Here is a 23,123-nt window from a genome sequence, read left to right on the forward strand (position 1 = left end):
ATGGATAGCACGCGTTTTTATGGTCCATGACTTCAGAGCCTTAAGTGCCGCCTGACCATTGATATATGTATGCAGTCACGGGTCCTGTGAGACTGGTTTCAAGTCCTCTAACCAAATCTGCTGCTTTCTTGATACCAGACCTATGCTTGAAAGACGCTACAGCTATCCTTACGGTTTAATTAATTGATTTTTGCAATTGACACCGGCACCAGTTCCTTCATCCATCTTGGATGATCGTGTCAAATTGTCCAGGAGAGACTTACCTTCCGATCAAAAAATTTCTAGGTAATCTGTATATATTTTTGAATACAGATCAATAACCTCAGAGGGGGTGTATGACTACTGTCAACACTCAGGCGGTTTTCTTATAAGTGAAAGAATTGTTGAAACTGCAGATAGTTGCAGACATTTGACATGCATAAACTCAAATGTACGAAACGATTGGAATTAAAACAAGTAAAAAAGTATCAGTCGGCTTTGCCGACAGAGATATACCCTCAGCCTGTGCAAATTGAAACACTTTTTTCACAAAAAACTTATGTATTTAGGAGATTTCAAAATTTTGGTCGTATGAACCGACAAAAATGTTGATTAGGATTAAAGTTTAAAAATTTTGCGGAAAAGGCACTTAAAGGAATGGACCGACATAGACCATGGGGGTGCCATAGGGGTTTTTACAACCTTCGGGCTGTTTTCTCAAGAAGTATGGACTTGTCCCTGAAACAACTTTTACCATCGTAATTGAGGCAGCGAATGTAAGTTGCTTCAACAAAAATCAAAGTGATTCAATAGCAGGTCTTAAAGTGAACTTATCCAAAATTTTGTGTGGGAGGTACGGGATGGAGTGGACAAATATAGTCCATATTCGAACCTGATCTATATCTGGTAGATAAATTAGGGTGCGTAAAGTATGGACCAAATCGGTCCATCCCTTCAAGAGTTATCGTGCGCACAATTTTTGCGAAAATTTTTGAACATTTGTGGGGGAGGTACCTGAAGGAGAGGACCTATATGGCCCATCTTCGAACTTAAATCGAATATGGACAAAATATTTCGATACCCAAAATTTGAGGTACATGAGGGAGTGGACCGATATGGCTTATCTTCAAGCTTAGACTATGTTTGGACAAAATATTACGAAAGCCAAATTTTGGACCGAATCGGCCGATCCGTTCGAGAGTTATCTTGCGCTCCAACCACTACACACGGTGTCGTAGGTTTTTTTGTAACATTCAGGCTATTTTCTCAGGAAGTATGGACTTGCCCCTAATGAAACTTACAGCGTCGTATAGAGGACAGTGAATACAACTTGCGTAAACAAAAAATAAAACGATTCGAGACCAGGTCCTAAACTGAGCTTTTCCGAAATTTTGTGTGGGAGGTACCCGAAGGAGTGGACCGATTGAGTCCATATTGGAACCTCATCTAAGTTTGGTAGAAATTACACGATGTGCAAAGTATGGACCAAATCGGTTATTCCCTACAAGAGTTATTGTGCGCACAAGTTTAGCGACAATTTTTGAACATTTGTGGGGGAGGTACCTGAAGGAGTGAACCTGTATGGCCCGTCTTCGAACTTAAATCGAATCTGGACAAAATATTTCAGTACCCAAAATTTAAACCGAATCGATTGATCCCTTCGAGAGTTATCGTGCGCACCAGCCAGCCAGACAGACGGACGGACATTGCTAGATCTACTCAAAATTGTTTGAAACGGATATCGTACAAACATACTTGGGGTCTAAAACCATTATTTCGATGAGGCATATTTTTGGTCGTATCAAAGTATAAATACCCTCTTTAGCCTAAAGGCTGAAGGTATAATAAATACTTCCCTGAGCCCATGGTACAATTACCCAGGTAGTGGCATCGTAAATTTTTGAATATGTAATGTCAAAACTTTCTTTATGTTGTTGGGGAAATTACAACAAAAATATTTTTTTATAAAGGGATTTGACTTTTCATATTCGATCAGCTGGTGTGATACCACTACATGGGTAATTGTACCATGCCTCAGCCTTTAGCATATAGCCTATATACACTTTGATACAATCGAAAATCTGCCTCATCTTGACCTTTGTCAGACTTGTTAGTGAGAGATGGTCAAATCCCACCACGAAGAGAGTGTCATCCTTTTTCCCCTCCCCATGTTTCCAAAGTTTCGATTTGTTTGCCTCGAGTTTGCAGCCATAGTCTTTGACATTCGTATGTGGTCCAAAGTGGTACCTTAAGTAGAGTGTGATTCACTTTCTTCTCCACGTGAAAGATTTCTCATTTCCTCACTTACGAACTTTGGCAAAGCCTTATTCCTTGACGTGTATCGCAGCGTTGGTCAGGGTTTCCTCACTCCTCACCAGCTTCAGTTTGGTACCTTCCCCAGAAGTTGCTATACTGCTCGTCGTATCGAGTTTGCAGCTATAACTCTTGAGGTACACCGCCGCTTTTGTCAGATGAGCGTTTTCGTCTCTTCTCCCAAGCTTCAGTTTGGCACCTTCCCCACAATTTGCTCCCCGGAAGCGACAGATTTCGGACGCGGGCCCTAGTGGAACATTAAGAGGTCTCGCCACAATGATTGTGCCATCCTCCTTCTCCACCCAACCTGAAAGACTTGCGGGCTCAACTGGTACTACAAGGAGAGTGCCATCCTCTTTCTCTTCTCTGTGAAACACTCGACATTCTGAAGCGTGCGACAGAGTTCGCATGATCCAAGTGGTACATTATTAAGAGGTCCCACCGCAAGGAGAGTGTCATCCTATTTCTTCTCCCTGTGAAAGACTTCCCAGCACCTCACTTCAAAAGTTTCGTTTTGTTTGTCAAATACCTCAAACGTGCACTCCGTCTGGGAGTTTGTAGCCCTAACTACCCCTTGCTGAATACCGCCGCTTTGGCCAGATGAGGGATTTCGTCTTTCCTCACCAGCTTCAGTTTGGCACCTTCCCCAGAAGTTGCTACATATATTGCTGACTACCTACCAGAGAACCACAGTGTTTGTATTCGGACCAATCCTCTTTCTCCTCCCTGTGAAAGAATTACCAAAGTCTCGTTTTGTTTGCCAAAGACCTTGAACATGTACCCCGCATCGAATTTGCAGATATACCCCATGATGTATACTGCCGCTTTGGTCAGTTTAGGTATTTCGTCCATCCTCACCTGCTTCAGCTTGCCATCTTTCTAAGGTTCTATACTGCTGAGCGACAGAGTTCATATGCGAGCCCAAGTAGTACATTAAATGGTCCCCTGAAACTCACTGCTGAATGCTTTTGTATTGGTCCAAGCCCTTGAAGGATTGTCATTATTAATTTTCTCCATGGCTTCCTGGTGATTTTTGGGTAGCCTTGCAGACACTTTACTGGTGTTGATCACCGCATAACAAGGGCTCGTCCCCGTACTGCTTTTTGACTAAATCGGCGTAAGTATATTACAGCTCCCTTTCTGCTTTTGCAACCATCTTCCTCTTCTGGAGTGGCAGGGTTTTCCTTTCAGAGTCTTCAGTCATTCCACACGATTTCATGGTCGGTCTCGCCTTTTTCATGTCCCAGCTCACTTTGAAGTCCTCTGTCAAAATATACTGTTGTTGTTGTAACAGTGTTTTTATTATGTTTATATGTTCGTTCCTCTGTTCAATCTGGCTCTGGGTCTATCTCCAGTTCCAGAAAAATGGCTGCTTCGATGGGATGTAGCCACAAATCCACTGGAGTTAGATGGGTAGGTTTGGCGGGGCAATTAAAAAAGTGTTGTGTGTCGTGCGGGCCCATGCCGCATACTGGGCATACGTCTTGCACGGCGCGATCGATTTCCGCCCAATACGAATTTAGGCGACTGCAATATCCCAAGCGTAGTTGAGCCAAAACTACTCCGGTTTGTCGTGGCAGCTGATGCTGTATTCCGAGTACTTTATTGACACTATAATTGCTTAAGGCCTTGGCAACAGCGTCCGTGTGAATGCTATTCAATCCTGCTTGATATGCTTGTTGATCTAGGGGTTCTCTCCTGTATCGTTGGACCTCTCCCTCTAGAGCATGGATATCCTTCCTGATCTCCCTGAATGGGCCGGGCCTACCACAAGATGGTGATTGGGATGGCTCACACGATAACATCCAAGCAGGTACTGCAACGAAAGCATCCCATTGTGTTGCTTTACAGGAAGAATTTTTGCCTCCTCATGTAGATGGTCCACTGAAGATTTGAGGAGGCACCCTGTCGCTGTTCTCAGGGCGGCATTCTGGCAAGTTTGAATCTTTTTCCAGTTCGTATCACACAATCTCGGGGACCAGACTGGAGCCGCATAGCTTACCACAGACCGACCTATCGCGTTATATGTGGTCAACAAGGTTTCTTTATCTGCACCCCAAGTGCTGCCGGCCAGGGACTTGAGGACCTTGTTCCTACTTTTCAACTTGTCGCAGATAGCTGTGGCGTGTGCGCACGACGTGAATGTAGTGTCGAATGTGACCCCTAAAATTTTAGGGCAGTTTGTGGTCGGAATTCTGCTACCGTCGACCACGACATTCAACTCACGTCCAAACTGCGCTGTCCATGTGGTGAACAGAGTGGCTGTAGATTTTGTGGGGGAAATCTGCATATTCCTCGAATGGAAAAAGGTGGTAAGATCAGTTAAATAGTTGTTCAGTCTCTCACAGATGTCATCAGGATAGGTACCCGACGCCAAGATCGTGCAATCATCCGCATACGTCACGATCTCAATGCCGTCTGGAGGGGGTGGAATACAGGAGAGGTAGAGGTTAAACAGTTCCGGAGATATCACCCCACCTTGGGGAACTCCCTGTTTCACTCTACGGGGTTTGGACTTCTTATTCCTGAATTCCACGTACGACTGGCGTCCACACATATAGTTGACTATCCAACGTTTCAAGCTTGGCCGGAGGGTTGTCTGCTCGATGTCCTCAAACAGCGTGGAGTGCCTGACTGTATCAAAGGCTTTTGATAAGTCAAGAGCCACCATCACTGTTCTATCGCACGGCCGTCTCTGGTTGAGTCCTTTACAGATATATGTGGCAGGGATGGAAAATTCAGTACAATAGTACTTTTTTCAGTACCATTTCACTATAAAAGGTACCGAAGTACCCCCGCGGCCATTACAGTACCATTTTACATACTCTAGTCACACAGGTTGAAAAATTGAGAACGTGGGCATACACTGTCAAATTTCTGGGAGTGAGTTTTGTAACCCCAACGAAGTCTAAATACGAAATTTCAGCAATTTTGGTACGATAATATTGGTCAAACCTTTAAAATATAGAAAACCATCAGGAACCGGTAGAGTCTCCGACGAATATTTTGATTTGCTACAAACTGAAATAAAGTTTATATATAATACCCTCCAGGAAGGTATAAAAATATATACGCTTTTGCAACATTCTTCAGATTTCATGACATAAGCCTTTGTTGTTGTTTTCAACGGAGTATTTTTTTAAATAACAAAAAAGTACCTTTTCAATGAAAAAAGTACCATTTTAGTACAATTTGAAATTGTTAATTTTCCATCCCTGATATGTGGTAATGGCGTGCAGCGCTGTTGTCGTGCTGTGCTGCTTACGGAATCCATGTTGATGATCGGCAACTTGATAGCTATTTCTGATACTGGGGAGGATCAAGGCCTCAAGTGTCTTTGCTACGGGCGACAAAAGCGAAATCGGTCTGTACGATTCACTTTTGCTGGCATCCTTGCCTGGCTTCCGTAGTGGGACCACCCTGCCCATTTTCCAGACTTCGGGAACAACGAGAGTGGCTAGCGACAAGTTGAAGACTTTGGTGAGATACTCGACTCCCGGCTCATCCAGCTGCTTCAACATTACCATGGAGATTCCATCAGGGCCCAACGCTTTGGATGATTTAGCGTTCCTGATGGCATTGGCAACATCATCCATTGTAAATTGTGGTGGTTCATCCTCGGCAGGAAGAGATCTGATGCGACGTAATACTCTTCTCTTCGCCCTGTCACTCTCGGGATGCTCGACAAACTGTCGATTGAAATTACTTGCGCACCTCTTCGGGTCAGTCAACGTAACGTCGCCAAACGTGACTGAGGTCCTATCTTCCCTTCTTCCAGGGTTCGAGAGTGACTTAACCGTTGCCCACAATTCACCTATACCGGCTCCAATGTTGCAGCTCTTCAGATGATTTAACCATTTGTTCCGCTTATGCTCGCCGACCAGCCTGTTAACTTCCAGTGTCAGCTCCCTGACTCTGGGGTCATTGGGGTTGATACGACGAAGCTCATCACGCTCGTTTGCTAATCCCGTCGCCTCTGCTGGGAAATTTGGTCTTACTTCGGGTATTCGACCAGCAGGGATATGGCGAGCGACTGCAGCAGAAGGATTGGGCAATTCTCTGAAGCGGTGATTGGTGAACTCTCTGAAACTCGGTCAATCAGCTTTTTTATGATTGACGAACGTGCGGCGTTCAGAGTTGATAAAGTCTGGTGGTCTGCTAATGGAGACAATTATGGGGAGATGGTCTGATCCAAGGGAAATGACGAATTGCCAGGTAACGTCATTTGTCAGACCAGGTGACACGATGGTTATGTCAGGGGCGTCCTCATTGACCGTGCAAAACGTAGAGCTATCAATCTGCTCAGCCAGCGCAGTACCTCTCTGGTCGTTTCCGAGGGTCGAATGCCACATCTCATGATGCGCATTAAAACCCCCCAGGACCAGACGATTAAGACCTTGCAAGAGCGGGCTAATGTCAGGCCTATAATCAGGGATACAGCTATTTCTCGGCGGGATGTATACATTCAGCAACTCTATCTCGGCAGCGCCACACCTGACTGCTACCCCCATACATTCCATGTACGGGTCATTAGAGACAGGCTCAAGCGAGATAGGTCTGTATTGGACAGACTGGTGCAATAGGAAAGCCAATCCCCCACCTCCACTTCTGGTGCGATCTTTTCTCAGAACATTGTAACCATCACAATGCTCTAAGCTGTGATTGTTGTTCAGCTTGGTTTCCTGCACCGCCGCGACCTTGATGTTCTTCCGACTCATAAAATCTACTATCTCCTCGATCTTACCTCGGAGTCCATTGCAATTCAATTGCAAAAAGGCTGCATTTTCGGGGATTGGGACAACAACGGCTGGTGTTAAAGGCTGCGTGTGCGGTTGTTGTCGAGGGGACTGCGGGAGAGTTTCGTAATCAGACGACGAGGGAGTCTCGTAATCCGACGACGATTCACTGGGGACTGTGTTCACGCAGCATGCAGCAATATAGTCCCTGTCGTAGTCCCTCACGTGGACGAGTCCAGAGCAACCCCTTAGATGCACCCACTCCTGACATCTATTGCATCTCACCGAAGGTTGGATGTGGGTGAAGATGCAAATGTGACAAACTGAGCACAGATATATTGGTCCTGGGGTTTCCTCCGTCCCGGCTCGGTCCAATAGAATTCGGAGCAGGCATTCCGGGATATGCTGCTCCCAATACAGAAAAACGAAACAAATACAAACATGTACACACTGAGGAGGCAACCGCTGGCCGGAACATTGGTTTTGTGTTGTTCCGGGTCAATCCGGTACGAAAGAACCCGCTGCCGTGGGATTGGTCAAAATATACTAACGAAAGTCTCTTCTGCGTAGGTCTTGACATGGTTTACTCGGGACATTTGAAGGTTGGAAGCTCCTTTTTCTTTTTTTATGGATTAGCACACTGCTTTTTATGGATTAGCACACTGTTCTTCGAGATAGCATATCCTCTTTCAAGGAAGTGGAGAATGCATTAATGATATCCTTAGGACTGGTTTTCTATTTAGACGTGTTTACCATATTCTCAATGTCTTTCTGGTGATCTTTGGGTAGCCTGCCAGACTCAGCTCGTCCCTGTACTACAAGTAATTATTCCATTTTAACCAAGACTATTTTATGGTGGAGGGTATAAAAAGTTCGACTGGGCCGTTTCTTCTTGGATGGTTTAGCAGTGTTCTGTTCTCAGAAAATCTTGTACTCTTCCCATAATTTTCCCAAATAGCTATTTCCACTCACTCTACCACCTTTCCTTCATAAATGTTTTATCGCGTTTATGAACTTTACTTTCAAGTTCATCAATTGTTTTGCTTTGTTGATTTTAATTAATTCCTACCGGAATTGTTGATTTTCAAACTGTTTTAAAATTCGCATTGGCGATAGAGGCAAACGAATGAAAGGTTAAGAAAATAATGTTGATAACAGCAACAACAATAACAACAGAAGCAGTACCAGCAACAGTCGTTTTTTGCAAAAAGTAATTGTTAATGTTGTTGTAAACGTAAACAAAAGAATTTACCCAACAACTTAACTATGTACGCGGAATAACAAAACAACGACCGACCTTAAACTAAGCCGCAGTGTAATATCAGTCGACGACCAACAACAACAAGAACTTTTCACCTTTGGCAAAACAATACAAGAATCTGTTTCTGTGTGTGTAGGTGGTTGGCTTTTGCTGTTGCCTGATTGTCTAGCAAACAGTGCGTCAGGCATAGTAGGTAAGTACCACCCCGCCCTTCTTTCAGCTTTTTATGACAAAATTTATGCTGACGGAACATAAACTTCAACACTACACAATAGTCCTTCAAGCAAAATGTGGCCATTATTCCTGAGTATTATTCATGCATAGCCAACCATCCGTACAACCATCCTTTTATCCTTACAACCAACCAAACAACTCTTCTTCGTGGCTGTTATTATGACAGACAGACTGACTTGCCTGACTGACTGACACGTAATGCAAACACAAATGCGAGGCATATTCAGATGAATTACAATTAGAAAGGAAAAACAACGTGGTAACAATAACGGAAAATAAACACCTGTAAGCAAAAATGACATATGCCATTAGAAAAGAGAGTGAGAACCGAGGCAAACACACACACGCAATTGAAACAAAACCTTCAGATTTAATACAGAGTCTGTCGATGGGCAAAGGATGGCCGTTGTTTAAGGACTATGAAAATAATTGTTTTAGTTAAAATCCAATTTAACAAAGCATTGAATGGAATGGGAGTATAGATACCAAGGTGTAATTTTTATTGTAAACTAACGCAAGCCTCGTGAATGTTTTAAAATCTTTTTAGAGACCACCAAAGGCCTCGTGGATTTTTAAAAATATTTTTGAAGGCCTCGTAGATTTTTAGAAATATTATTAGAGACCTCCAAAGGCTTCGTGAATTTTAAAAAAGATTTTTATAGGCCTCCAAAGGCCTTTAAAAACCTCCCGAATTTTTAAAAATATTTTTAGAGGCCTCCTGGATTTTTAAAAATATTTTTGGAGGCCTCGTGGATTTTTAAAAATATTTTTAGAGGCCTCGTGGATTTTTAAAAATATTTTTAGAGGCTCGTGGATTTTTAAAAATATGTTTAGAGGCCTCGAGGATTTTTCAAAATTATTTTAGAGGCCTCGTGGATTTTTAAAAATATTTTTAGAGGCCTCATGGATTTTTAAAAATATTTTTAGAGGCCTCGTGGATTTTTAAAAATATTTTTAGAGGCCTCGTGGATTTTTAAAAATATTTTTAGAGGCCTCGTGGATTTTTAAAAATATTTTTAGAGGCCTCGTGGATTTTTTAAAATATTTTTAGAGGCCTCGTGGATTTTTAAAAATACTTTTAGAGGCCTCGTGGATTTTAAAAAATATTTTTAGAGGCCTCGTGGATTTTTAAAAATATTTTTAGAGGCCTCGTGGATTTTTAAAAATATTTTTAGAGGCCTCGTGGATTTTTAAAAATATTTTTAGAGGCCTCGTGGATTTTTAAAAATATTTTTAAGAGGCCTCGTGGATGTTTAAAAATATTTTTAGAGGCCTCGTGGATTTTTAAAAATATTTTTAGAGGCCTCGTGGATGTTTAAAAATATTTTTAGAGGCCTCGTGGATTTTTAAAAATATTTTTAGAGGACTCGTGGATTTTTAAAAATATTTTTAGAGGCCTCGTGGATTTTTAAAAATATTTTTAGAGGCCTCGTGGATTTTTAAAAATATTTTTAGAGGCCTCGTGGATTTTTAAAAATATTTTTAGAGGCCTCGTGGATTTTTAAAAATATTTTTAGAGGCCTCGTGGATTTTTAAAAATATTTTTAGAGCCCTCGTGGATTTTTAAAAATATTTTTAGAGGCCTCGTGGATTTTTAAAAATATTTTTAGAGGCCTCGTGGATTTTTAAAAATATTTTTAGAGGCCTCGTGGATTTTTAAAAATATTTTTAGAGGCCTCGTGGATTTTTTAAAATATTTTTAGAGGCCTCGTGGATTGTTTAAAATATATCTAGAGGCCTCGTGGATTTTTTAAAATATTTTTAGAGGCCTCGTGGATTTTTAAAAATATTTTTAGAGGCCTCGTGGATTTTTAAAAATATTTTTAGAGGCCTCGTGGATTTTTAAAAATATTTTTAGAGGCCTCAAAAGGCCTCGTGGATTTTTAAAAAATTTTAAGAGGCCTCAAAAGGCCTCGTGGATTTTTAAAAATATTTTTAGAGGCCTCGTGGATTTTTAAAAATATTTTTAGAGGCCTCGTGGATTTTTGAATATATTTTTAGAGGCCTAAAAAGGCCTCGTGGATTTTTGAATATATTTTTAGAGGCCTAAAAAGGCCTCGTGGATTTTTAAAAATATTTTTGGAGGCCTCGTGGATTTTTAAAAATATTATTAGAGGCACCGTGGATTTTCAAAAATATTTTAGAGGCCTCAAGAGGCCTCGTGGATTTTTAAAAATATTTTTAGAGGCCTCGTGGATTTTTAAAAATATTATTAGAGGCCCCGTGGATTTTCAAAAATATTTTAGAGGCCTCAAAAGGCCTCGTGTATTTTTAAAAATATTTTTAGAGGCCTCGAGGATTTTTAAAAATATTATTAGAGGCCCCGTGGATTTTCAAAAATATTTTAGAGGCCTCAAAAGGCCTCATGGATTTTTAAAAATATTTTTAGAGACCTTCAAAAGCCTTATGGGTTTTTAAAAATATTTTTAGAAGCCTCGTGGATTTTCAAAAATATTTTAGAGGCCTCGTGGATTTTTAAAAATATTTTTAGAGACCTCGTGGATTTTCGAAAATATTTTAGAGGCCTCGTGGATTTTTAAAAATATTTTTAGAGGCCTCGTGGATTTTCGAAAATATTTTAGAGGCCTCGTGGATTTTTAAAAATATTTTTAGAGGCCTCGTGGATTTTCAAAAATATTTTTAGAGGCCTCGTGGATTTTCAAAAATATTTTTGTGGCCTCCAAAGGCCTCATGGTTTTAAAAATATTTTTGGAGGCCTCGTGGATTTTTAAAAATATTTTTGGAGGCCTCGTGGATTTTTAAAAATATTTTTGGAGGCCTCGTGGGCTTTTAAATATTTTTGGAGGCCTCGTAGATTTTTAAAAATATTTTTGGAGGCCTGGTGGATTTTTAAAAATATTTTTAGAGGCTTCGTGGATTTTTAAAAATATTTTTAGAGGCCTAGCGGATGTTTACAAATATTTTTAGAGGCCTAGCGGATGTTTTAAAAAAATTTTAAAGGCCTCGTGGATTTTTAAAAATATTTTTAGAGGCCTCGTGGATTTTTAAAAATATTTTTAGAGGTCTCGTGGATTTTTAAAAATATTTTTAGAGGCCTCGTGGATTTTTAAAAATATTTTTAGAGGTCTCGTGGATTTTTAAAAATATTTTTAGAGGTCTCGTGGATTTTTAAATATATTTTTAGAGGCCTCGTGGATTTTTAAAAATATTTTTAGAGGCCTCGTGGATTTTTAAAAATATTTTTAGAGGCCTCGTGGATTTTTAAAAATATTTTTAGAGGCCTCGTGGATTTTTAAAAATATTGTTAGAGGCCTCGTGGATTTTTAAAAATATTTTTAGAGGCCTCGTGGATTTTTAAAAATATTTTTAGAGGCCTCGTAGATTTTTAAAAATATTTTTAGAGGCCTCGTGGATTTTTAAAAATATTTTTAGAGGCCTCGTGGATTTTTAAAAATATTTTCAGAGGCCTCGTGGATTTTTAAAAATATTTTTAGAGGCCTCGTGGATTTTTAAAAATATTTTTAGAGGCCTCGTGGATTTTTAAAAATATTTTTAGAGGCCTCGTGGATTTTTAAAAATATTTTTAGAGGCCTCGTGGATTTTTAAAAATATTTTTAGAGGCCTCGTGGATTTTTAAAAATATTTTTAGAGGCCTCGTGGATTTTTAAAAATATTTTTAGAGGCCTCGTGGATTTTTAAAAATATTTTTAGAGGCCTCGTGGATTTTTAAAAATATTTTTAGAGGCCTCGTGGATTTTTAAAAATATTTTTAGAGGCCTCGTGGATTTTTAAAAATATTTTTAGAGGCCTCGTGGATTTTTAAAAATATTTTTAGAGGCCTCGTGGATTTTTAAAAATATTTTTAGAGGCATCGTGGATTTTTAAAAATATTTTTAGAGGCCTCGTGGATTTTTAAAAATATTTTTAGAGGCCTCGTGGATTTTTAAAAATATTTTTAGAGGCCTCCAAAAGTCCGTGGATTATAAAAAATATTTTTAGAGGCCTCGTGGATTTTTAAAAATATTTTTAGAGGCCTCGTGGATTTTTTTAAAAAAAATTTTATAGACTTCGTGGATTTTTAAAAATATTTTACAGGCCTCTTGGATTTTTAAAAATATTTTTAGAGGCCTCCAAAAGCCTCGAGGATTTTTAAAAATATTTTTGGAGGCCTCCAAAGGCCTCGTGGACTTTTAAAAACATTTTTAGAGACCTCCAAAGGTCTCCTGGTTTTTTAGAATATTTTTGGAGGCCTCGTGGATTTTTAAAAATATTTTTATAGACATGCAAAGATTGCGTGGAGTTTTAAAAATATTTATTGAGGCCTCCAAAAGCCTCCTGGACTTTTAAAACTATTTTAGAGGCCTCAAATGGTTTTGTGGATTTTTAAAAATATGTTAAAGGCCTCAAAAGGCCACCTGAATGTTTAAAAATATTTTTAAAGGCCCCAACAAGCCTTTGGAAAAAATTTTTAGAGGACTCAAAAGGCCTCAGGTTTTTAAAAATATTTTTGGAGGCCTCCAAAGGAATCGTGGATTTTTTAAAATATTTTTAGAGGCCTTGTGGATTTTAAAAAATATTTTTAGAGGACTCGTGGATTTTTAAAAATATTTTTAAAGGCCTCGTGAATTTTTAAAAATATTTTTAAAGGCCTCGTGGATTTAAAAAAAATATTTTAGAGGACTCAAAAGGCCACCTGAATTTTTAAAAATACTTTTAGTGGCCCACAGGCCTTTGGGAAAATAATTTTAAAGGCCTCCAAAGACCTCGTGGATTTTAAAAATATTTTTGGAGGCCTCCAAAGGCTCGGGAATTAAAAAAAAAATATTTTTAGAGGCCTCAACGGGAGCTTCTATAGACCCTTTCTGAAATAAAGGGTGCTCCTATAGACCCTTTCTGAAATAAAGGGTGCTTCTATAGACCCTTTCTGAAATAAAGGGTGCTTCTATAGACCTTTTCTGAAATAAAGGGTGCTTCTATAGACCCTTTCTGAAATAAAGGGTTCTTCTATAGACCCTTTCTGAAATAAAGGGTGCTTCTATAGACCCTTTCTGATATAAAGGGTGCTTCTATAGACCTTTTTGAAAGAAAGATTGCTTATATAGACCTACTTTGAAAGAGACCTTTTTGAAAGAAAGATTGCTTATATAGACCTACTTTGAAAGAGACCCTTTTGAAAGAGAGGGTGCTTATATAGACCCTTTTTTAAATCAAAAAATTATAATTCTCCACTTTAGCCTACTTTTAGGGGCATTTTTAGTATCAGCTGTTTGGTGTGAATTATTTTATGTGTTTGTATTAATGCTTCGAATTGATTAACATCAGCAAATTCTTTGAAAAATATGAAAATTTAAATTCAATTTTCCACAAATTACCAATTCCGCAAAACCAAACCACAAGAAGTCATCAATAAAAATTATTGCCAATTTTTCGATAACCACAAGCTCTCAATAAATAATCAATGAACTTCTAACGAAAAACATATGCATGATTTTCAATTTGTAATGATGATGATCGTCTCTGCCCCCAACTACAGCCCTAAAACTTCTCTACGTCTCTGTTGTGACAGAATTGTTGATATGTAAATGCTGATTACGTGTTGTAACAAATGTTTTTTCGTGTTGTTGTTTTTGTAAGCATATCAAAGTTAAATACTGGCTTCCCCAGATGATTCCGTGCACAAAAACCAAAAAGACGACGGCAACATGGAGGCACATGTCCCCTGGTAGTTAGGGGTTAATGGCTTTGTGTTGTTTTTCCACGTTTATTCCTTCTCCTACCCTAACTAATCTCCGCTGCTGTTCAACAAATAAACACGAGTAAGCAAATATAATGCCTTGGCATAATAATGAGTATGCGAAAAAAACACGAGCTGAAGTTCTTACAGGACTCACACCTTAGCTGGAGGAGACACTTTTATGCTTGACACAAAAGTTGTGAGTTTTTCTGCACAGAAAAAAAGTGTTTTTACCTTCATCTACAGCGATTACAACTAAATTAAGTTAGTTAGACGACGGCAGACAGTTAGGAGGCATAAAAGGTAGACGACGAACAGAAAAAAAAAGAAATCTGAATATTTCCATTTAACACCAGGAAATGAACAAAGTTTTTCCCTCAGCATTTAATGGTAGTTTGGTTTGGGTGGTTGATATCTACCGAACCAGTTAGAAAATTACACAACACTTGGATTATGAAGTTGTTTAGAAAAAGGTGTTTTGTTTTCGCAGGTTCAGCAGCAGCATAAAATGAACAAAAATCTTTCAGAATACTCAAGAGTTTTAGATGACATAAAAGTCAGATGAGAATGTGAAGTAGTTCCAATAGGGAAGGTGGCAATTTTAATAGTTTGGATTGGATTAAATTTCAAAACTTATAGCTGATGGCCTTAGTAGCCAATGCTACCTTCTTATTAACTTTGGATTTACTACTAGTTAATGTAAATAAAATAAATAAATAAATTTCAAAACCTATATATTCGATTACACTTGGATTGTTTTCCACGAGTACCTTTCTTCCTAACCCTTGATTCCTTAGAATTGAACCAGGATAACCAAAGCTTGGAGACCCAAGATAGCATTAAAAGCATTCTGGGTTTTCAAAAATATTTTCAGAGGCCACCAAAGACCTCTTGGATTTTTAAAAATATTTTTAGAGGGCTCAAAAAGTGCTCGGGAATTTTTACTAATATTTATAGAGGCCTCCAAAAAGGTCGTGGATTTAAAAAAAAGCTCTAAACTCTTAATAATGGGGTGATCTTGATCGAGTTTCAACTTTTTCTGATTGACAAAACGGGAATTTCTTGAAGGAATTCCTTATTTTTGGGGCCATAGTCCTTTTGAAACATGTAATAATCCTTAATTCCCCACCCCCACTACACACATATCTCTTCATGTGGACTGTATACTAAAAGTAGATGCCCGTTTAACTTAATACCTCTCTTCTCTACACACGCAACCCTAACGAATGTTTCACTATCTTTATTAAAAAAGTTGCCTGTTCTTACGTGAACACCGCAAATTCGTCGGAAGGGATCTGCTCTCTGAGAAGGAGGTCTTCTTTATCGGAAACAAACACATGAAAAAATTTGAAACAATTTACCCTCATATGCCTTGACGTGAGTTTCAGGTAGAGAAGGTCTTCCTCGCTGTACCTGAAATATCTCAAGCCAAAGACTCTGCGGTTTAATCCAGTTTAAATGGGGGATTGCTTAAGGCCTTGGCAACTGCGTCCGTGTGAATGCTATTCAAACCTGCTTGATATGCTTGTTGATCTAGGGGTTCTCTCCTGTATCGTTGGACCTCTCCCTCTAGAGCATGGATATCCTTCCTGATCTGCCTGAATGTGTCAGGCCTACCCACAAGATTGTGATTGGGATGGGTCACACGGTAACATCCAAACAGGTACTGCAACGAAAGCATCTCATTGTGTTGCTTTACTGGAAGAATCTTTGCCTCCTCATGTAGATGGTCCACTGAAGATTTGAGGAGGCACCCTGTTGCTGTTCTCAGGGTGGCATTCTGGCAAGTTTGAATCTTTTTCCAATTCGTATCACATAATCTCGGGGACCAGATTGGCGCCGCATAGCTTACCACAGACCGACCTATCACGTTATATGTGGTCAAAAAGGTTTCTTTATCTGCATTCCAAGTGCTGCCGGCTAGGGACTTGAGGACCTTGTTCCTACTTTTCAGTTTGTCGCAGATAGCGGTGGCGTGCGCGCATGACGTGAAAGTAGTGTTGAATGTGACCCCTAAGATTTTGGGGCAGTTTGTGGTCGGAATTCTGCTACCGTCGACCAAGACATTCAATTCTCTTCCAAACTGCGCTGTCCGTGTGGTGAACAGAGTGGCTGTTGATTTTGTGGCGGAAATCTGCATATTCCTCGAATGGAAAAAGGTGGTAAGATCGGTTAAATAGTTGTTCAGTCTCTCACAGATGTCATCAGGATAGGTACCCGACGCCAGGATCGTGCAATCATCCGCATACGTTACGATCTCGATGCCGTCTGGAGGGGGCGGTAGAGGTAGAGGTTAAACAGTTCCGGAGAGGTTAAACAGTTCTGGAGATATGACCCCACCTTCGGGAACTTCCTGTTTCACTCTACGGGGTTTGGACTTCTTGTTTCTGAATTCCACGTACGACTGGCGTCCACACATATAATTGACTATCCAACGTTTCAAGCTTAGCCGGAGGTATCAAAGGCTTTTGACAAGTCAAGCGCCACCATCACTGTTCTATCGCACGGCCGTCTCTGGTTGAGTCCTTGACAAATATGTGTGGTAATGACGTGCAGCGCAGTTGTAGTGCTGTGCTGCTTACGGAATCCATGCTGATGATCGGCAACTTGATAGCTATTTCTGATACTGGGGAGGACTGAGGCCTCAAGGGTCTTTGCTACGGGCGACAAAAGCGAAATCGGCCTTTACGATTCACTTTGCCGGCATCCTTGCCGGGCTTCCGTAGTGGGACCACCCTGTCCATTTTCCAGACTTCGGGAACAATGAGGGTGAATAGCGACAAGTTGAGAACTTTAGTGAGATACTACACTCCCGGCTCATCCAGCTGATTCAGCATTACCATGGAGATTCCATCAGGGCCCAACGCTTTGGATGATTTAGCGTTCCTGATGGCATTGGCAACATCATCCATTGTAAACCGTGGTGGTCCTCCTCGGCAGGAAGAGGTCTGATGCGACGTAATACTCTTCTCTTCGCCCTGTCACTCTCGGGGTGCTCGACAAACTGTCGACTGAAATAACTTGCGCACCTCTTAGGGTCAGTCAAAGTAACGTCGCCAAACGTAACTGAGGTCCTATCTTCCCTTCTTCCAGGGTTCGAGAGTGACTTAACCGTTGTCCACAATACACCTATACCGGCTCCAATGTTGCAACTCTTCAGATGATTTAACGACTTGTTCCGCTTATGCTCGCCGACCAGCCTGTTAACTTCCAGTGTCAGCTCCCTGACTCTGGGGTCATTGGGGTTGGTTCGACGAAGCTCATCACGTTCATTTGCTAATCCCGTCGCCTCTGCTGGGAAGTTTGATCTTACTTCGGGTATTCGACCAGCAGGGATATGGCGAGCGGCTTCAGCAGTGATGATGTCTCGGAACGTCCTTTCCGCTACCCGAACATCAGAAGGATTGGGCAGTTCTCTGAAGCGGTGATTGGTGAACTCTCTGAAACCCGGCCAATCAACTTTCTTATGATTGACGAATATGCGGCGTTCAGAGGTAATGAAATCGGATGGTCTGCTAATCGAGACAATTATGGGGAGATGGCCTGATCCAAGGGAAATGACGGCTTGCCAGGTAACGTCATTTGTCAGACCAGGTGACACAATGGTTATGTCTGGCGAGCTGTGACACTCTCCTTTAATTCTGGTAGGGGCGTCCTCATTGACCGTGCAAAACGTAGAGCTGTCAATCTGCTCAGCCAGCGCTGTACCTCTCTGGTCGAATGCCACATCTCCTGATGTGCATTAAAGTCCCCCAGGACCAGACGATTATGGCCTTCCAAAAGCGGGCTAATGTTAGGCACGTAATCTGAGATACAGCTATTTCTCGGCGGGATGTATACGTTCAGCAACTCTATCTCGGCAGTTCCACACCTGACTGCTATCCCCATACATTCCATGTACGGGTCATTAGAGACAGGCTCAAGCGAGATAGGTCTGTATTGGACAGACTGGTGCAATAGGAAAGCTAATCCCCCACCTCCACTTCTGGTGCGATCCTTCCTTAGCACGTTGTAATAATCGCAACGTTGTAAGCTACAGTTGTTGTTGAGCTTGGTTTCTTGCACCGCAGCGACCTTGATATTCCTCCGACTCATGAAATCTACTATTTCCTCGATCTTACCTCGGAGTCCATTGCAATTAAATTGCAAAAATTATGTATTTTCCGGGATTGGGACAACAACGGCTGGTATTAAAGGCTGCATGTGCGGTTGTTGTCGAGGGGACTGCGGGGGAGTCTCATAATCAGAAGACGAGGTTGTTTCGTAATCCGATGACGACTCACTGGAGACTGTATACACACAGCATGCAGCAACATAGTCCCTGTCGTAGTCCCTCACGTGGACAAGTCCAGAGCAACCCCTTAGATGCACCCACTCCTGACATCTATTGCATCTCACCGAAGGCTGGATGTGGTGAAGATGCGGATGTGACAAACCGAGCACAAATATATTGGTTATGGGTTTTCCTCCGTCCCGGCGCGGACCAAAAGGATTCGGAGCACGCATTCCGGGATATGCTGCTCCGACATAGAAAAACGAAACAAATACAAACATATGTACACTGAGGTGTTTGTATTGTAGACTGTGTTAGTTTGATCTGTTAGCGGAAAAATTAGGTCCACTGTTTATAATACCTACCGCATAAACGCCCAAAAATTTATTCTGGAATCTTCCAAAACTTATTTTGTTAGGTACAAAAATTATATTTGTTTTAAAAATAGTTCTCTTCAACGAAAGACCACGGTATATAAAAAGCAGAAGACCAATAGGCATTCTTATATGGAAAAATAAAAGCCACGGTATCTAAGCGGCCGGCTTTCATGCTTAAGTCATTTCTGGTAAACGAATAAAGAACCGCAGCATTTTACCTGAAATAACATAAGCAAGAACGCCAGGCGCTTAGGCACCGAGGCCCTTCCTCTTCCATATAAGAATGCGTATTATGCTTGGTTTACATTACGAAATCTACTCGATTTCAACTGTCAATTCCTTTGCTTATACGTCAAATGAAAACTCGTCTGAAATCGACTGGATTTCATTTGACGTGTAAGCAAAGGAATTGACAGTTGAAACCGAGTGGATTTCGTAAATGTAAACTTACTATTAGTATTCTATAGGAATTTCTCAAGATCAAAATAAAGATCTCCTAACGCTTTGGCATTCGTGCCCTTATAAACTACGTGGCTAATCCTAAATTAATAAATAAAAATTTCCGTTTGTATCACCATTTTCGAAAGTACGTTTTCTTCAATCCAACCATGGATTAGGTTCTTATAAAAACAATTTGTTCAAGCATACTTTTAGGAAATTTATAAAAATTACCAGCTGATTGGTTCAACATTAACTTACACGACCATGTAGTGTAGGGAAATTACCCTTGGATGTATTATAATATAATGCGGTAGTTTCAAATTAACTCATTTCAATCCATAACAATTTACGTATTACATCACCTTGGAGATTCTTATTTGCTTCCAAGAAAATGTATAATGAAATTAATGGAAAAAGAGGTTCACATGATAGCATAACGGAAATTGGAGCTTCACCACATGTAGCCTCTATATTATAAGCAAAACTACACAAGTCTATTATCTATCGAATACATTGTCATTGTAGTTTATGTGGTTAATTCTGTCCCGAATAACCTTGATATGGAAGACAAATATGCAACAAAGGACAATGGATGCGGTTATTGTTTCTAATAATTTTAAGTCCTTGGAAACACTTTGGTAGATGAAATTTATTGGAAATATTTAAGTTGAAACGACTTAAACAGCCAATACTAGTGAAATACCTATTTAAGATCATAGTTTTAGGAGGTTTTGTGTAGAGTTATCAGCTGATTCGTTAAATTTTAGCTCATATCACCCCAAATTCATGAAATTATGATAAATTAGAACAAATTGTGAAAGGAAATGACAATCTGCAAATTCTTTCTAAACCACAATTAAAAATAAATAATTTGAATTCTAATATAAAAACAAATAAGACAACCATTTTTAAAATCTCAATTTCACTGTTAAATTGTATCTGTCTTCTATTTTCCCGAAAGCCCTGCCCAGCAATGCTTGTTTATTTCATGATTATATCAAAACATTTGCAGATACATTTCAAGTACACAATGCCTCGATGGACAGCAAGCCGAATGAAAGAGAAAAAAATGAAAACATTAAAAAATTCCCCGACAATTTGTTGGAAGTTAACAAGAAAAAAAAGACACAAAATAAACAGAGACAGACAACAGGATTCCTATAGTAACAGACAAGTGGGAAAGGAAATATGTAATAAAAATAGATACGCAACGAAAATATGCAAATGTAGCTGTATCATATATAATATCCAGACTGAGAGGATTTTTTGTTAAATTTCCAGCGAAAGAAAAATTATTTTTCAAATTTTTTTTCCATGGATGATGTAGAAAAACTCCGGGCTTATATTTATAAATGGATTCGCAGAAAATTGAAAAGGATATTGTTCTATAAACTGTAGTAAAAAAAATAGAAGTGATATTGAATAAGTGGGCATGTATCAAGAAATATATACCTAGCTTTGGGTGAGAGCTTTCTTCACATTTCTTTTCAAGTTAAAGTTTTTTTGTCACATTCGAATGATATTGTTACTAATGTACCGATAGGTTTAAGTTAGCTTACGCGAATTTCCGTTAATTTAAAAAATTGAATTGTAACGTAAATTTTTATTACGCAGTTACTTTATTTAGACAACAATTGCTCTACGTATTTTTTCAAGTTCTTTCTTTTCCTATTAATTTGGTCAGGGACAGTTGGTTTCTAGATGTTGCCAGATGCTCTAGAAACATCACCAAAGCAAGCGACGGTGTATAAATGTCAGGAGATTGGGAAACAGTTAAGGCCTGGGTACATAAGCAAACTTGCCTTGCTTTCTTCTGATAAAAGAACAAAAAATGAAAGGGCAATCTAGTTCGAAAATTGGCAGGGCCTTCTTAATTCTTTTTTTTCAGAAGCAAACAAGGCAAGCAGGTGAGGATTCTTATGTACCTAGGACTTTAGTTAGTTGTGTTTTAGACGTCAAACTGAACAGACGGTTAAAGAAGAATTAAAGGAAAGCTGTGTGCTTACTAGAGTCAAGTTGTGTGCTTACTATTTTAAGTCGATTGTGAATAAATGTAATAAAGTAAATAAGGCATTGTAGAAAAGTAATCTAAAACGAACCCTGTTATATTTGGTACAAATCGTACTGGGGAATAAAATAACGTCTACACGGAGATTAGTTAAACCTAATTTTGTAACAATATTTTCTGGATTTTTTAGCTGTACCCTACCGGACTAAATCCAGCACAGTTTAGTTTTTTTTGTACAAAGGATCCTTTGTTGCATTTTTTGATTTTGCTGGTGCATCGAAAACCACTCGTACCTTTTGTATCACTGAATGGTGGGACCAGTCGGATTCCCACTTCAGCTGCTGCTGCCACATTTTCTATATGGCCCAATTCCTCGTACTCCTTCTTTTCTATTGACAGGAGTCAAACTATTTTCAGACCTTTCGAGTCACCGAATTATTCTTCTGCTTACAGTAGTAAAGACCCATATATTCTGCCATCATCTTTCACCACCGTCGGTTCATCAATAACTGAACGAGCAAAAATGGATATGATATGAAAGATTAAAGCACTTTTTATATTTAGAAGAATTCTGGAATTCTTCTATTCACGGTTTTCTTGTATTAAAAATTCAATGTTTATGTTTGTATCACCATTTTCGAAAGTACGTTTTTGACTATATAAAGGGTGATCCAACTAGAGGTTCCCAACTTTTTTTTTAAATTGTAATTGAATGGGAAATTTTTATTATCATTTGAAAGAACATTCTTTGGCATTTATTTTTTTAAGTTTATATCAATCAAATATTGTCCGCGTCTATATCTTAGACGGTCTGTCCGTAGAGTCCAATTTTCAATGAATCTTTCGAACATTTCGACTGGTAACTGACGAATGACACGCGTGATGTATTGCCCCAAGGCCTGAATCGAAGAACGAACAAAAAAGCAACAAAACGATGGATATGATTTGAAAGATTCAAGCACTTTATATATTTAGAAGAATTCTGGAATTTTTCTATCCACGGTTTTCTTGTATTAAAAATTCAATATTTATGTTTGTATCACCATTTTCGAAAGTACGTTTTTTGATAAAATATAGAGGTTCCTAATCTTTTTTAAAGAAAAAAACACTGAAAATTGTAATTGAATTGGAAATGTTTATTATCATTTGAAAGAACATTCTTTGGCATTTATTTTTTTTTTTTTAAGTTTATATCAATCAAATGTTGTCCGCGTCTATATCTTAAACGGTCTGTCCGTAGAGTCCAATTTTCAATGAATCGTCCGAACATTTCGACTGGTAACTGAATCGAAGAGCGGTTTTCTGCATACACTTTAGGTTTTAAATATCCCCACAAGAAAAAGTCTAACGGTGTGATATCACACGATCGATCATTGTGGCCAATCGACCGGCCTAAAACGTGAAATTGCTTGCTCATCGAAGTGTTGCCTTAATAAATCCATTGATTGACCTTGTTGAAACCAAAATGTCGTCGAGATCACGAGCTTCATTTTCAGGCTTAAAAAAGTCGGCTATCATGGTCGTCATTGAAGGTTACGTGCTCACCGACATCATATTTCTGGCTTATATACTTATTAAGCCAGAAATGGGCCTCATAGCTGAACAAAACTTGGCTTGAAAAAAGTGAATTTTCGTAATAAAGTTGGACGATTTGCAAACATTGTTCAGTCGTAAGCCTTTCCACGATAAAATGCCAAAAATACTCTAGTTGGATCACCCGTTATAAGAAGTAATTGCTCATGCATACTGTAAGACAGGCATACTTCAGGTCAGGGACATGGCACAGGGGGATCGATGTGCTTCGAT

The 23,123-nt window shown here is 39.4% G+C and overlaps 1 protein-coding gene across 3 annotated transcripts in view; it reads right to left on the reverse strand.

The window, feature by feature from the left end:
- Positions 1-23,123, reverse strand: part of Rph (Rabphilin) — a 51,333-nt gene that overhangs the window by 6,572 nt on the left and 21,638 nt on the right. The window contains exon 1 of one of the 3 annotated variants that reach the window (XM_073974264.1): positions 8,326-8,331. The exons of 1 other annotated variant lie outside the window; for it this stretch is intronic. The gene's annotated coding sequence lies outside the window, so the exon portion shown is untranslated. Of the gene's footprint in view, positions 1-8,280; positions 8,302-8,325; positions 8,332-23,123 lie in introns of those variants that run through there. One more of the 3 variants, XM_073974263.1, reaches the window with a different exon arrangement.

Source organism: Musca autumnalis, unplaced genomic scaffold, assembly GCF_047663935.1.
Source record: "Musca autumnalis isolate F117 unplaced genomic scaffold, ASM4766393v1 scaffold_3, whole genome shotgun sequence".
In the NCBI taxonomy this organism is placed as follows: Eukaryota; Metazoa; Arthropoda; class Insecta; order Diptera; family Muscidae; genus Musca; species Musca autumnalis.